Below are 13640 nucleotides of genomic sequence, written 5' to 3' on the forward strand. Positions count from 1 at the left end.
ACGTACTGGCAAAGCAGAAACATAGTCACAGCTGGTAGAGAACAAACTTCTGTGTACCACTGTGGGAAGATGAGTGGGACGAATTGGGAGATTGGGATGGACATACACACACCATGTATAAAACAGATAACTAATGAGAACCTACGGTTTAGCACAGGGAACTCTACTCAGTGATCTGTGGCGACCTCCATGGGAAGGAAATCTAAAGAAGAGTGGATATGTGTAGCGGTATAACTGATTCCCTTTACTGTATAATAGGAACTAACAACACTGTAAAGCAACTAAACTCCAATAAAAATTACACGCACACAAAAAGACAGGTAAATCCTACAGTGGGGTTTCCCAGCCTTGGTGCTGCGGAGATTTGGGGGCTGGATAATTCTCTGCGGTGGGGCCTGTGCACTGCAGAATGTTTAGCAATACCCCTGGCCTCTGCCCACTAGAAACCAGTAGCACCATCACGGTCAAGTTGTGACAACCAAAAGTGTCTGCCGACATTGCCCAGTGTCTCCTGGGGAGCACAGAACCATGCCTGGCTGAGAACAGCTGACCTATATAGGTTTGAGGATGGATGGCTATTTTTGCAATTATTGCCGAGCAGAAATAATGAAACTGGAACAGTATGTATAATATGCACCCATTTTTATAGCAAAAACGAGGATAAAAATCAAATTGTTCATGATGACTACTGTGAAAGAAGGCATCTATCCTTTATACTTTTTGTATTTCTATATTGGTTGCATTTTTTATAACACACACGGACAGCTTTAGTTTCACCAATCCTAATTTACATACGAAAGAGACCGGGGCGCGTGCGCTTCTGCGTGTGTGTGAGTTTCCGAACTTGGTGACAACGTGACTCTGGCTTGCCCTCGCCACTCGGGAGTCACCATGTGCTCCTTGGAAACCAGCAGTGTTTCTCTCAATTACTGATTTTCAAGAGCCTGGTGTTTCCCAACATGAGCTCAGAGGGGCTTGGGGGCAGCGCCAGGAGAGGGGATGTGAAGGGGGCTCGGTCTCCAAGCCTCTCTGACAAAGAGCTCAGCTCTGAATTGGCCCACAATGCGGCCGGGATTGAGCCACTTCTCAATAGCTCCTCCATCAAAACGGCAGCCGCGTGCTGGGGGCCTTCGGGGTCGGCGGGACAGGTTTGGTCAGGAGGGGTCTCAGCGCCAGCTGGGGGTGCCCCTTTCCATTAGGACCACGAACAGCCCAGCTATTCTAGGTCTCATCCAGGGCAGAGGCAGGAGATGCAATGATGGTCACGGTCACATGGCAGGAGAGGCCGGAGAAACTGTGAGGGCAGAATGGGTTCTCCTGCACCCCTGGGCTCTTTGGAACTGAATCGGATTCAGCAAACACCAGGAGCAGGGTGAGCAGAAGCCCTGGAGCTGGCTGCCTGGGCCCAAACCCCAGATCTACCCATGGCCATACGTGTGACCTAAGGACATGGCTAAATTCCTTATCAAGCGCCCAGTACATGTGAAGTAGTCCAAAGCATCAGCTGTTATCCACAAGGACTTGTGTGACTCTCCTGGGACCCGGGCCTCCCACTTTTCACGCCAATTGCCTCCTGACAGCCTGCATGGTCCTCTCGGCCTGGCAGCATCTCAGCTGCCCTCTGAGCAGAACCTCAGCTTCCCTCTGGCAGGACCTTTGCCCAGGCTGATCCACCTGCCTGGGACACCCTCTCGCCTCCTGTTCCTCCTAATCCAGCTTCTGATCCCAGGTCCAACTGCCCCTGCGGCCACTTCCTTCTCTGGCTTTCTCTGGCAGTTGTAAGCTTTCCCATGTAACTGGAGGTTTCTTTTGTAAACAGCACCCAGGTTATCTGCTATGACTTCCAGGAAAATGCATGTCATGACTTAGCCATCCATTGGTCTGCGTCTTACTGTCACTGTCCGTCTGCCCATCAGCATGCGGTCTCCTTGTCCTGCAGCCTCCCCACAGCCAGCATGAGACTGGCAAGCAGGAGCCTTTCTGCCCAGTCGTTGAAGGACTCCTCTTCAACCCTCAAAGCCCAGCTATGGTTGCTCCAGAGCAACTTTTACATACTATTACAGTGCCAAACCCTGGCCATCACCATGTGGGACTCCCAGCTCCAAGGAAGAAGGCCATCCCCTTTACTGGTCTCTCTCTGGTATCTGGCCTATCCTGGTGCTCAGGCAGCAAAGAAACTTGCATTGGTCAACACACAGTCAGGCAAGCAGCCAGAAGCCTGGAACATCCAGAGCAGTGCAGGGGCTCGAGATGTAGACCTACAGTGTGGGGCTGGTGCTAAAATCAGCCAACACGGAGTGGCAGTTCTCACCTGCCTTCCCAAATCCTCTGCTTGGAGCAGAAGGGTACCTTGTATTATGCACTGAATCTGTATCTCCCCCCACCCCAAATAATACATTCAAGCCATAACTTCCAAATGTGGCTGTATTTGGAGATGGGGCCTCCAAGTAAGTGATTAAAGATAACTGGGGTCACAAGGGTGGAGCCCTGGTCCTATAGGATTCGTGTCCTTATGAAGAGAGACATCAAAGGGAATTCACTGGTGGTTCAGTGGTTAGGACTCGGAGCTTTCACTGCTGGGGCCTGGGTTTAATCCCCGAGTTAAAGCAAGCTCCGGGAATTAGTGATGAACAAGGAAGTCTGGTATACTGCAGTCCATGGGGTTGCAAAGAGTCAGACATGACTGAGTGACTGAACTGTGAACTGCACTAGGGAACTAAGATCCTGCAAGTTGCACAATGCAGCCAACAGAAAAAAAAAAAAAAGGAAGAGAGACCACAGAGCTCACTTTCTCTGCACACATGCCAAGGAAGGCCCATCTGAGGACATAGCAAGAAGGCAGCCATGTATGCCTGAGGAAAAGCCCTCACTGGCACCCTGAACTTAGACATGAGCTCACTAACACATCTTGAATAGCAGGAGCTGATGTAGGGAGACTGGCTGGCTGCAAGCTGTAGAAGTGGCAAACCTGCCCTGCATGGGGGGGCAGATGTCTGGGGGGTGGGGGGTGGGTCTGTGGAGACACAAATGTACCTGTGGGGACAGCAGCAGCCTGCCCACAAGCCCATGCATGACGCCCAGGGCCTCTGTGATCTTATTTTCCACGAGGGATGTTCTCTTCTGTGGTCTACTTCCAACCTCAGGGACTCTGTTGTCCCACACGATCATTCTAGGAGCACATTCACCAAGCATCTGCTGTGTGCTGAGCCCAGACCCTGGGAGCTGAGGTTTCCCAGGGTGATAAATAAATCCTGCTCTCCACAGCAAAAGGGTTCAGACCTGTGCTGCCAGAAACCTGGCTAAATTTATTTCTGGTACAGATAACTGATGGTCTGGACTCTCCCAAGGCCATTCATTCTAACAACACACCTACAACAGGCATGGCCCCAGCTCCCAGGGCTTCCCAGGTCTGAGCTGTCATCTCATGGACCTTTCCCAGCAGCTCCAGGGTTGGGGGGCTTAGTCCTGTGGCACTCATGTCATACGGACAGGGAACCTGAGATATGGAACTCACACAGATCTCTACGTGGGGCCTGGTATCCTAACTGCTGTCCTCTGGACCAGAAACTCAACACAAAGCCGCAGCACAAACCACCACCTCCCGGCAGCCCCAGCTGAAGTGGTCCCTCACTCTGGCTCACTTCCTCTTGCCTCGTAGCAAGAGCAGCAGCCGGCAAAGGCCGATCCATCAGGGGCCAGACTGGACCACGAGGTGACACACGCACCACATGCTGGCTGGGGGTAGGATGGCTCATCGCCTGGATGTGGGATGCAGGCCCAAGGGAGCGTCCGGACCCAGGGGGAGGAACTCCTGACTGAGAGTTTATTTATAGGCTTGGGGGGTTGGGTGGGGGCTCTAGGAACCAAGGAGGGATATACTGACAGTTGGCCACTGCATGGACCCCCTGGCTGAGAGGAGCTCAGGTTGCGGGGGTGACTGCACCCCTGCAGAACCCCGCCCCCCACACCCCAGCAGGTGGAAGTATTAGCGTCTGTCTCTGCCTCTCTCCAAGGGCCCACAGGTCAGGGTTTGTCTGAGGGTGTCTGTGCATCTGTCTCTCACTGTTGACTTCCTGTGTCCGTATGTCCTTCTCTTTGAGCTGTCTGTCTTTCTGAGGGTCTCCTGTGGGTTCAAGTGTGCACGTGTGTTTCTGTGTGTGTTTGAGATTGTCTGGAGTCTAAATCCGTCCAGTCTTTCCCTGTGGTGCTCATGAATCCCTTCCTCTTTCCTTTTTGGATGATGAACGAAGCAAATCCCCAGAGGGCAGTGACAAGCCTCCCAGACGCCAGACGCCTCCCCGAAAGCGGTTTGCCGCTCCATGGTCTCCACCCCACGGGTGAGGCTACTCCAGCCCTTGTATCATTTCCTCTTGAACATCTTCCAGCAGCAGAGAAATCCCAAACAATGGGAAGAACAAGGTTCTCTGAGGGACGCAGAGGCTCATGGAAGGACTGAGATGTGGACCAGCAGGGCAGTGGGAGGCAAGTGGCCTGGTTTCAGACTTGAGTCCAGACGTCCCACCTCCTGTGTGTGTGACCTTGGCCCCCTGCTCTGCTTCACTATCGTAAATCACAGATCAGTAACAGCGTCACCTGCCAGGATGACTGAGGACTACCTGAGCCAGTGTTCATGGGGTTCTCAAGGCAAGCATACTGAAGCACTTAGCCATGCCCTTCTCCAGTGGACCATGTTTTGTCAGCAAATTCTGACATTTTGAGCAAACTCCAGGAGATGGCGAAGGATAGGGAAGTCTGGTGTGCTACAATCCATGGGGTTGCAAAGAGTCAGACTGAACAGCAACACTAGCACCTCAGAGAGGCCTCCCAGTGGCCCCACCCCAAACATACTCACCTCTCACCTCGCTCTGCATCTCCCGATGGCCAGTCTTGGCCACGAGGGGCAATGCAGTGTATATTAGGAGCCTGGACTGTCTTTCCCACAGGGCTTCCCAGATGGCTCAGTGGTAAAAAATCTGCCTGCCAATGCAGGAGACACGGGTTAGACCCCTGGGTCAGGAGGATCCCCTGAAGAAGGGAATGGAAACCCACCCCAGTATTCTTGCCTGGAGAATCCCATGGACAGGGGAGTGTGGCGGGCTACAGTCCATCCAACTCTGCAACCCCATGGACTGTAGCCCGCCACACTTCCCTATCCATGGGACTGCAGAGTCAGATATGACTGGGCACACACGCATGCACCATGGCTCTAGGGGCAAAGGACAGTCCCTCCCTGGTCTGCTCGAGGACAGTAATGCAGCTGCAGAGTGCCCAGCATGTAGGACAGCGCATGATAAGAGTAACTGTCTTTACTGATGTGCCTGCTTGCTGACTGCTGATCTCACCTCAGCAGCAGGAAAGCTCCACGCAAAGACCCTTGTTTATCTTGTTCTCACTGAATCCCTGGAGGGCAACACCATGCTTGGCACAATATGCTGCCATCAATTAATAATTGAAGGAGGAAGGAATTCACGTCCAAGGTCCACTCTCCAGGACTCACATCTCTCCCCCAGAGGCCAGGGGATAGATGGGTGTTGATGAAACGTGGAAGGTCTTTTCAGAAAACGAAATCTGCAGCTACCATATGACCCAGCAATTACGCTCCCGGGCTTTTAGCCCAGAGAAACGGAAACTTATGTTCACACAAAAACCTGCGCGTGAATGTTCATGGGGTCTTTATTTGTCTCAGCCCCAACCTGGAAGCAGCCCAGATACTCCTGGGCAGGTGAATGGTCAAACTTACCCTGGGTATCTCCGTGGCACAGAAACAACAGAAAGGAATGAACTATTTCAAACGACCTGGGTGGATCTTTAGAGTCATGCCAAGTGGGAAGAAAAACCCCATCTCAAAAGGTTACATACGGTATGATTCCATTTATATAACAGTCTCAAAATGAAAAAATTATAGAGATAAACAGATTACTGGTTGCCAGTGGTTCATCTGATAAAATTGCATAGAACTCAGCATGCACACAGGCACCCACAAATGCACGCACACACATGCTCACTCACTCGGATGAATGCATGTAAACAGGGGGAACTGGAACAAGGTCAGTGCATGTCAATTCCTGGTTGAGATACTGAACTATCACTATGGGAGACGTCAGCACCGGGAGAAGCTGGAGGATACATGTAAGAGTTCTCCCTGTATCATTACTCACAACTGCATGCGAATCTACAGTTATCTCAAAAAGTTTAAAAAGAAAAGTGAGGCTGTACTGGGGACCCGTCCGGTAGAGAGCAACACCAGCTACTTCAAGCGACCCCCGGGCTGTGCACAGCCCAGGCCTGGTGCTGGGTGAGTGGTTTACTTGTGGATGGGGGGTTAGGAGCCAAAACAGAAGCTGCTCCCCCTACTCCGCCAGCCTCCCTCCGTCTCCCGCTCACAGCATCTGCCATCTGGCTGTTGCAGCCAGCCAAACGAAACCATCTCTCGGCTGTCATCTTTCAACTTGCAGGTCTGGCTCCCAGGTTTGAAGATTAAATTCTAAACATGCCATTTAAAATTTAGAAACGAAGAAAGAAGATTTTAAGTAACCTCTAAGCCCTGTCTTCCCCCCAGCAAAGAGCAAAGCACCTCCTACTTCTTTCCCAAAGGGAGGGAGAGCAGCTGGAGTTCCCCCAAAGTATCACCACATCCCCAATACAACCCAGGACCCCAGTTCTGCAGGTCAAAGTGTCACATGTCCCCAAAGTAAAGAAGCACCGCTAAGTGTCAATGTGTCGCCAATGACGAAGTGCCTGCAAGCTCTGCTGCCAGTCACCACCTCAGGCACAGAGGAGTCAGGAACTACAGGGGTCTGTGAACAACACGGGCATCTTGGGAGACACCTGAGTGTCCTCTCAAATACTGTTCACCCGTCTTCTCCGGAAACTTGACTGGATCTGGAGTTGACCTGTCATGAGTGCTGGTCCCTCTTCACTTGGGGTTCAGTCCAGCCCTGTGGTAGTTCTGGAAAAGCTAGAACACTCCAGTATTCTCACCTGGAAATTTCCATGGACAGAGGATTCTGGCAGGCTATAGTCCATGGGTCTGAGTACACAATATTTAAACTAATTATGATGACAGGGAGAGGAAGGGGTGGACACCTAAGTGGTTCAGAGAACCTTGCAGCGATGGGGGTCATGAATGAGGCTGGCTGAAAACAAACCTATGAGATGCTGGGCCTCTGGGGGAGGCAGCAGCTTGGAAACCCCCAATATGGTCAGACACAGAAACGATGGACCACAGAGTGAGGAGGGTTACTCAGAGTCACATAGCTACCTGGGCAAAGCTGGGGGTGGGGCCAGCATAGGCTTCCCAGTCCCTTAGATACCAGCTGCCCACACTGGCATACCTGGCTGGGGTCAGCACGATGCACCACTCCAGAGAATAAGGGACATGATCTTGCCTGTCCTTCCATGAGCCTGCCTCATACTCACTGAAAGCCCCAAGGAAGCCTGGTGTGATGAATAAATGGTAGGCATGACTTCCGCCCATCAGACACACCAGTGGGGAGCATTTTAGCTTCTATGACTTGGCTGGGTTGTGCTATAAGCTTTAAGTGCAAGCTATCTATCATTCACCTATCTACCTACCTATCAATTAATTATCTATATGTATCTATCATTCATCTATCATGTCTATGCCTTTCAGTCATCTATCATCTATCTCTATTATTCATCTATCATCTGTCTGTCTATCTGCCAATCAAGGCTCCCAACCAGCCACATGTCCTCTGTCATCACCTACCTGGACAGATGCAGAGACCTCCAGCCTGCCCACAATCACACACTACCTTGAGGGCAGGCTCTGAGGGTAAAGGCGGTGGTTCTCACTGGGGACGATTCTGCCACTAAGGGACCTCTGGCGATGCCTGCAGACACTCTGGTCTTCCCACCTGGAAGGGGTACTGCTAGCAACATGGGGGGGGAAGGGGCCGGGGATGCTGCTGAGTACCCCATAGCACACAGGACAGCCCCTCAGAGAGGGATTATCCTGCCCAATGCTGCTAGTGCCGAGGTCCAGAGACTCTGGAGTCACAGTGCCTGGTACATAAAACCTGCTCCCTAAACAGCAGTCAGGCAGCACAAGAGTCCTCGTTTAGGCTCAGCACGGAGACAGTGGCAAGGACGCGAGTTACACGTGGCTGGTTTAAGGACTAACAACAGCTCAGTTTTAAATCTGATGTGAAAATAGACAAATGATGGAAAAGCCCTTGCTCAATGGACACCCGGATTATACGTTTCTGAGGGTTAGAGATGGAGCAACTCCCTCTTTTCCTAGGCACACAGTAGGTGCTTCATAAATGCTTGTAAAAGATGCACGTGTGCTCAGTTGTGGCCGACTCTTTGTGATCCCATGGGGTTCTCCAGGCAAGAATACTGGAGTGGGTCGCCATGTTCTCCTCCAGGGATCGAACCCACATCACCTGCACTGGCAGGCAGATTCTTTACCACTGAGCCACCTGGGAAGCCCTGTGAAAGAGTACATGAGTGAGAATGAGAGAAAGCAGCCCGTGTTGTTTCCAGGCTCTTCTCTGGAGGATGGAGAATGAACTGACTATGTGTGGGGCCCGTATCAGTGATAAAAAGGATCTCTAGATGAGATGTCAACCCGTAGGAAAACCAGGGTTTCTGACAACATCTGGCTTCTGCCTTTTACGCAAACAGCAGTCAGTATCTGAGAGCCCTTTTACCCAAACACAGAGAGACTGTAAGCCCCGGTGCCTCTAAGAAACCCAGTGTCTTCACTCAGTCTTGACAGAGAGCTGCAATGCCCCGGGTGGCCTGGGGTATAGCCTTCAGATGTAAAGCAGGGGCCCCTGATGGCTGGGGAACTCGGCATGGCCATCTTCCTGGCCAGTCCTCCTGAGCCTTGAGCTCCTACTCATCCATCCCAGGTTCTACCACCAATGGGGTGAGGCTGTGTCCAGGCGTACAACAAAGTGTGCCATGATTGATTAGTGATGTCTGCCCCTGGCAGGACACACAAGAGACGCGTATGGTTCCAACTTCTGGTGGTTACAAGAAACCCTGCCTCACTGGGATCTACTATGCCCTCCAAACCTGCTGCCTACCTGAGACCCAAAGGGCACCCTGACCCTGGCATGGGTCTCCTTCCTGCCAGGGCAGTAAGGGGCAGTGGGCAAGCTGCCCTGAGCCTCTAATTCTAGACTCTACAATTTGCAGGTGAACATAAGAGAAGTTTTTTTTTCTTCTTCTTCTTTTCTTCTTCATCCTATAAAATGGCATCATTTGTGGCTTTCCCAGGTGAATCAGAAACTTCCCTACCTTTTAGTCAATCCTTGTTTTACAGAGCAAGGACTAAACCCTGATTCCTCCCGGATCCAGGTTTCACAGCCAGAAGACCCCCACGCCCTCACCATCACCCTTTCCCTGAGATTCTCTGCTCCACATCTTTCCATTGCTGGCTGGGTCCACCCTTCAAGTCCCAGCACACGTCAGCCTCTCTGAGAGGCCTCTCAACTCCCGTCCAGCACAACCTCTGGCATGGTCATATGACCCTGTTTTAGTTCCTTCCTGGCATTACCACTGTCTGAAATAACTACTTTCTGCTCTCCCACTAGAGCCTGAGCTCCGCTGAGCATTGGCACAGACGCTTTTCAGTCACCACTGTCCATCTATAGCTGCCTCAGGGGCACACACAGTAGGAGCTCAAACATCTGATGGATGAACGCACAGTGTTCAGTTCCCCAGACACTGGGGTTGCCCCCCACCTCCCTCCACAAGCCGCATGGACACAGGCACCAGGCTATGTTTGGCTGGGAGTAATGGTATGTGGAAGGCTGAAGTTGGGAATGAATGCTTGAGTAGAGTCTGAACAATCTGGTCATTTCTGGAACCAACCCCAGAGCCAGGGGACCAGCTCCACCATCAATTTACCACCTGACCTTGGGCAGGCTGCTTCTCTCTGAGCCTCCGTGTTCACATCTGTAAAATGGGGAACGGACACCCATGTTTCCTTGCAAACCTAAGCATGAACGCCCCACTGGTACGAGGTCCAGATCCAAGGTCTTCATATTAATGCCAGTTGCTTGCCCAGATGGGTCCTCCAAGATCAGCCTCCAACTGCCCCTTCTGACAAAGAGCTGCAAACAGCAACAGCAAAGTGGGGCTCCTTAGCAAACAGCCCACTCTGAGAAGACCCAATGATGGGGTGAACCACAGCTGCTGTGCCACGCTGGCAACCCCCCATCCTGCATTAAAAAAAAGAAATTCCTTACAAAGTACCCACTGCCCACAAGAGTCAGTGTTGCCAGTCGCCAGGAGAAACCAACTTCTGGAGGAAGAAAAGTTCAATTGACGAGCTATAAATATTTCTGTTCAATTCTGCTGGTGAGCTGGGCTCTCTGGATGAGCAGGCCCCACTGAAAAGGAAGGCGGCCCACCAGATTTGTTTCGAATTATGAAAATAGATGTTGTCTCCCAGCCACATCTGTTTTGCCTGACAAATGAGCAGCGATTCGCGTCCTAAATAAAGCCGCGCACCAAGGCAGTCTTGAAACTCCAGCTTCCCCAAGAAAAAGAAAAAAAAAAAAAAAAAAAAGGCCAGGCCTCCCAGATTTGAGACTCCGACACGAGACTTTTTTCAATCTCGTCTCTCAAGCTGCAGGCTCTTGGGGCGTCTGAGCCACGCGCACATCCTTAAACTCGGCTTTCAAAGCTCACATCTCCCAGTGTGAACAGAAGCTGCTTATATTAGAGGGAATGGGGTTCCCGCTGTTCTTTAAAAAGAAAAAGAAGACCAGGAGACATATGATCAAGTATAGAAATGCAACAAAAAAAGTCCCCCCAAACTCAAGCCAAGAGTGCATTTTTGATGTGCTGGAAAAGGCCAATTTTTGGAGCGTACATCAATAGCAGCGGCACTCGTTTCTCTATGCCACGCTGGCTTGGTGACTGGGTTAATATCATCATTTTCCTTTAATTACTCCAAGACAGACCCAATTAAGTGCAGACATGTCTGCCAGCCCAAGGATCCGATATTTAATAGCCCATCCTTCTTTAAGGACCATCCCTGCTCAGAAGCTTGGTAAGGGGAGTGGGGCCAGCAGTGTGCTCGCGGGCAGTACAGACTTGGTGATACTGTTCTGGGCTCTCTCTCTTATTTTTAAGAGGCCCCTGACCTTCCTTTTGGATCGTTCTCCTTCAAGATGGATGTTACAGTAATGTGGGAGCAGGTAGAGACCCCAGTGACTGTATAACTAAAAATATTACAGTTCAGCCGCAAATCAGAACTTACAGATCGGGACTCAGAGACTTGCAGGGTGAGGTGACAAACAGGACAGATGGCCCTCTTGTTCTTCTTCGGCACTCTGTTCACCTGCCCCCACAAAGCCGGTAATAAACCAGTGCCAGGCACAAAGGGAGATGCCGTGTCACGGGCCACTCCTGCCTGTGGGTTTTGTCTGTTTGGGGGAAGAAATAAAAGGGATTGGGCCAAGAAGCCAGATCTCCCATCTCTTGCAGATGAAATGTCCAGGCCCACCCACCGCCCCCTCCCCAACCTGCCCAAAGAAGTAGATTGATGTGCTGGATCTGCTTGGCCTGGCAAAAATGAGATGCAGTTTAGGGATCCCAGGAGACATCTGGTCGGCTGGCCGCCCCCAGCCCCCTCCTTTTGTGCCCCCTACATGTAAAACCCAGAGGGCAGATTGATGAGTGCGGGGTGGAGGGTGAAAATTTACAGCTTGGCAGCCAGGTCAACAGTGATGACCATAGTTCTGGAGGTGGGGGGAGTGGGTTTGGATGGGGGAGGGGTGGGAGGCAGGGCAGTGGGCTCTGCATCCTGCAGCTCCCACTCTAGAGGGGAGCTCTGGAGTCTGCCTCCCTCCCAGCCTAACTTTCAGCTGGATGGCAGTTCCACTCCATTTCCTAACTCCTGGGCCTTGTGGCTGCCCCAAAGGCGAGGAGCGCTTGAGAAGACTCCTCAAAACACACCCCAACTCGCACTGCAGGGTTAGGAAACCAGAGCGGCCACTTGCAAACCACTGGCAGGACTATGTCTGTTTGCAGGTTCAGGTCCTACAGGGCTGGCAATTGGCGTCTGGGGGCCCAAGACCCTCCGCCTCACAGGCTGCCCCCACTTCACTGAGGCAACAATCACCTAGTCACTATGGCAACGAGGTTAATGCATGCATCTATTTCGAATAACTAAAACCCGGGACCCCATTCAAGTTGCCCTGATATTAATGTTTTCATCCTCAAAAAGCTAACCTCTGGTGTTTCATTAGTCTATATGTGCCACCAAAAAAAAAAAAGAATGCAAAAGAGTGATAAGAAGTGGGGTAAGTTGTAGGGAGGGGGTGGGAGGGGTCTCCGCTCACTCTTCAGAGAGGAGAAAACCTGGATGTCACTTTCTCTCTTTTTTTGGTGATGGTATAAAATTAGCACAGTCAAGTAAATGTGTTATAAACACAAAGACGCTGCCAGAAGGCGAAGTGCCTTAATTTAAGAGAGGGAAGATGGCGGAAGAAGAAGGTTCTGGGCAGGGGGGGTGGGGGTGGGGGTGGGGGGTAGGAGAGAGAAGGGCGGTCAGATGGTGGGAGGGGTGGCGTCTACAACCTTCCTACTCAGCGTCCCATAACCAGAGGGAAAAGCCATTCCCCCCCCCCCCCCCCCGCCCCACCCCCCTCGGGAGCGCACATCTGCAGGGCGTCTAGACGGTCATAAAGAGGACAATTAAAGAAAGAAAAAAGCTGCAAGCCCCAGTCACCCCTCGCCTCCTCCTCTCCAGGGCACCCGACTGCAGCCCGCTCACTGCCCAAACAGGCGAAAAATTATAAAAACAAGAAAAGCCAGCGTGGGCGAGGGGGAGGCCAGGGCGAGTGGGGTGGGGGGGAAGGGGGGAGTCTGGGCCGAAAACAGTTTATGAGCAAGTGTTTTGAAATTCTGCTTTAAATAAGCCGGTAAATGAATTCAACCTTGTCAGATCTCTCTCCCTCACGCAGACCAAATATCCCGCTGGCGTGCTGTCTAGACACAGATAACAAAGGACTTTTTACGGCGCCCAGAGACGCGCTGACAAAGTCGCCATTTAAAGATGCAGTGTTGCTTTCTCCGTCGAAACCATTTGTCAGATGGACTTCAATGGAAATGCTAAGTTAACGGTCTGGTTCGGGGTCTGCGGGTGGACGGGGCGGGGAGCGGGGTCAGGCTGCCCCAGGAGAAATAGCAAACGCATCCTGTCTGATTGGGCCGTCCTCCAGGTTGCGCAGAAAAGAAGACTGTTTGACAGTCCGAGGCCCGCTGGCAAACGATTCTCGATCTTGTTTGAAGGAGCCGGCTGCTAAAATGTGTCTAACACCCAGGCTGGGCAGATTCTGTGCGCTGGAAGGGTGGCAGAAACACGGGGTAACGTGGAAATGCCCAGGTGGGGCTGGGGGGCCAGAGGCGGTGGGATGAGAGCCTGTCTCCACCCGCCTCTGGGGGACACTGAGAAGGAGTAGGGGGAGCGGGGATCTGGAGCACTTCTGACTGCGCTGTGCAGGTGCGCCCTTGCCCCACCGCAGAGTCTGCACCAAACAGGCAAAGGCAAAACGTCCTCCCTTCCCATGCTGGGGCGGGGATGGGAGTGGGCTAGCCACAGGGGCGCATGCCTGGCACACGGGGTGCTCCAAACACCTCCAAAAGCCAGGGGA

General features: G+C 52.0%; 1 protein-coding gene across 6 annotated transcripts in view; it reads right to left on the reverse strand.

Annotated features, from left to right (window-relative positions):
• Positions 1–13640, reverse strand: part of PMEPA1 (prostate transmembrane protein, androgen induced 1) — a 57403-nt gene that overhangs the window by 18506 nt on the left and 25257 nt on the right. For 2 of the 6 annotated variants that reach the window (XM_044927798.2, XM_044927797.2), the window contains exon 2: positions 11243–11408. The exons of the other annotated variants lie outside the window; for them this stretch is intronic. The gene's annotated coding sequence lies outside the window, so the exon portion shown is untranslated. The remainder of the gene's footprint in view (positions 1–11242; positions 11409–13640) is intronic. 6 annotated transcript variants of the gene reach the window in all.

The sequence above is a fragment of the Bubalus bubalis genome, chromosome 14 (genome assembly GCF_019923935.1).
Source record: "Bubalus bubalis isolate 160015118507 breed Murrah chromosome 14, NDDB_SH_1, whole genome shotgun sequence".
NCBI classification, from domain to species: domain Eukaryota; kingdom Metazoa; phylum Chordata; class Mammalia; order Artiodactyla; family Bovidae; genus Bubalus; species Bubalus bubalis.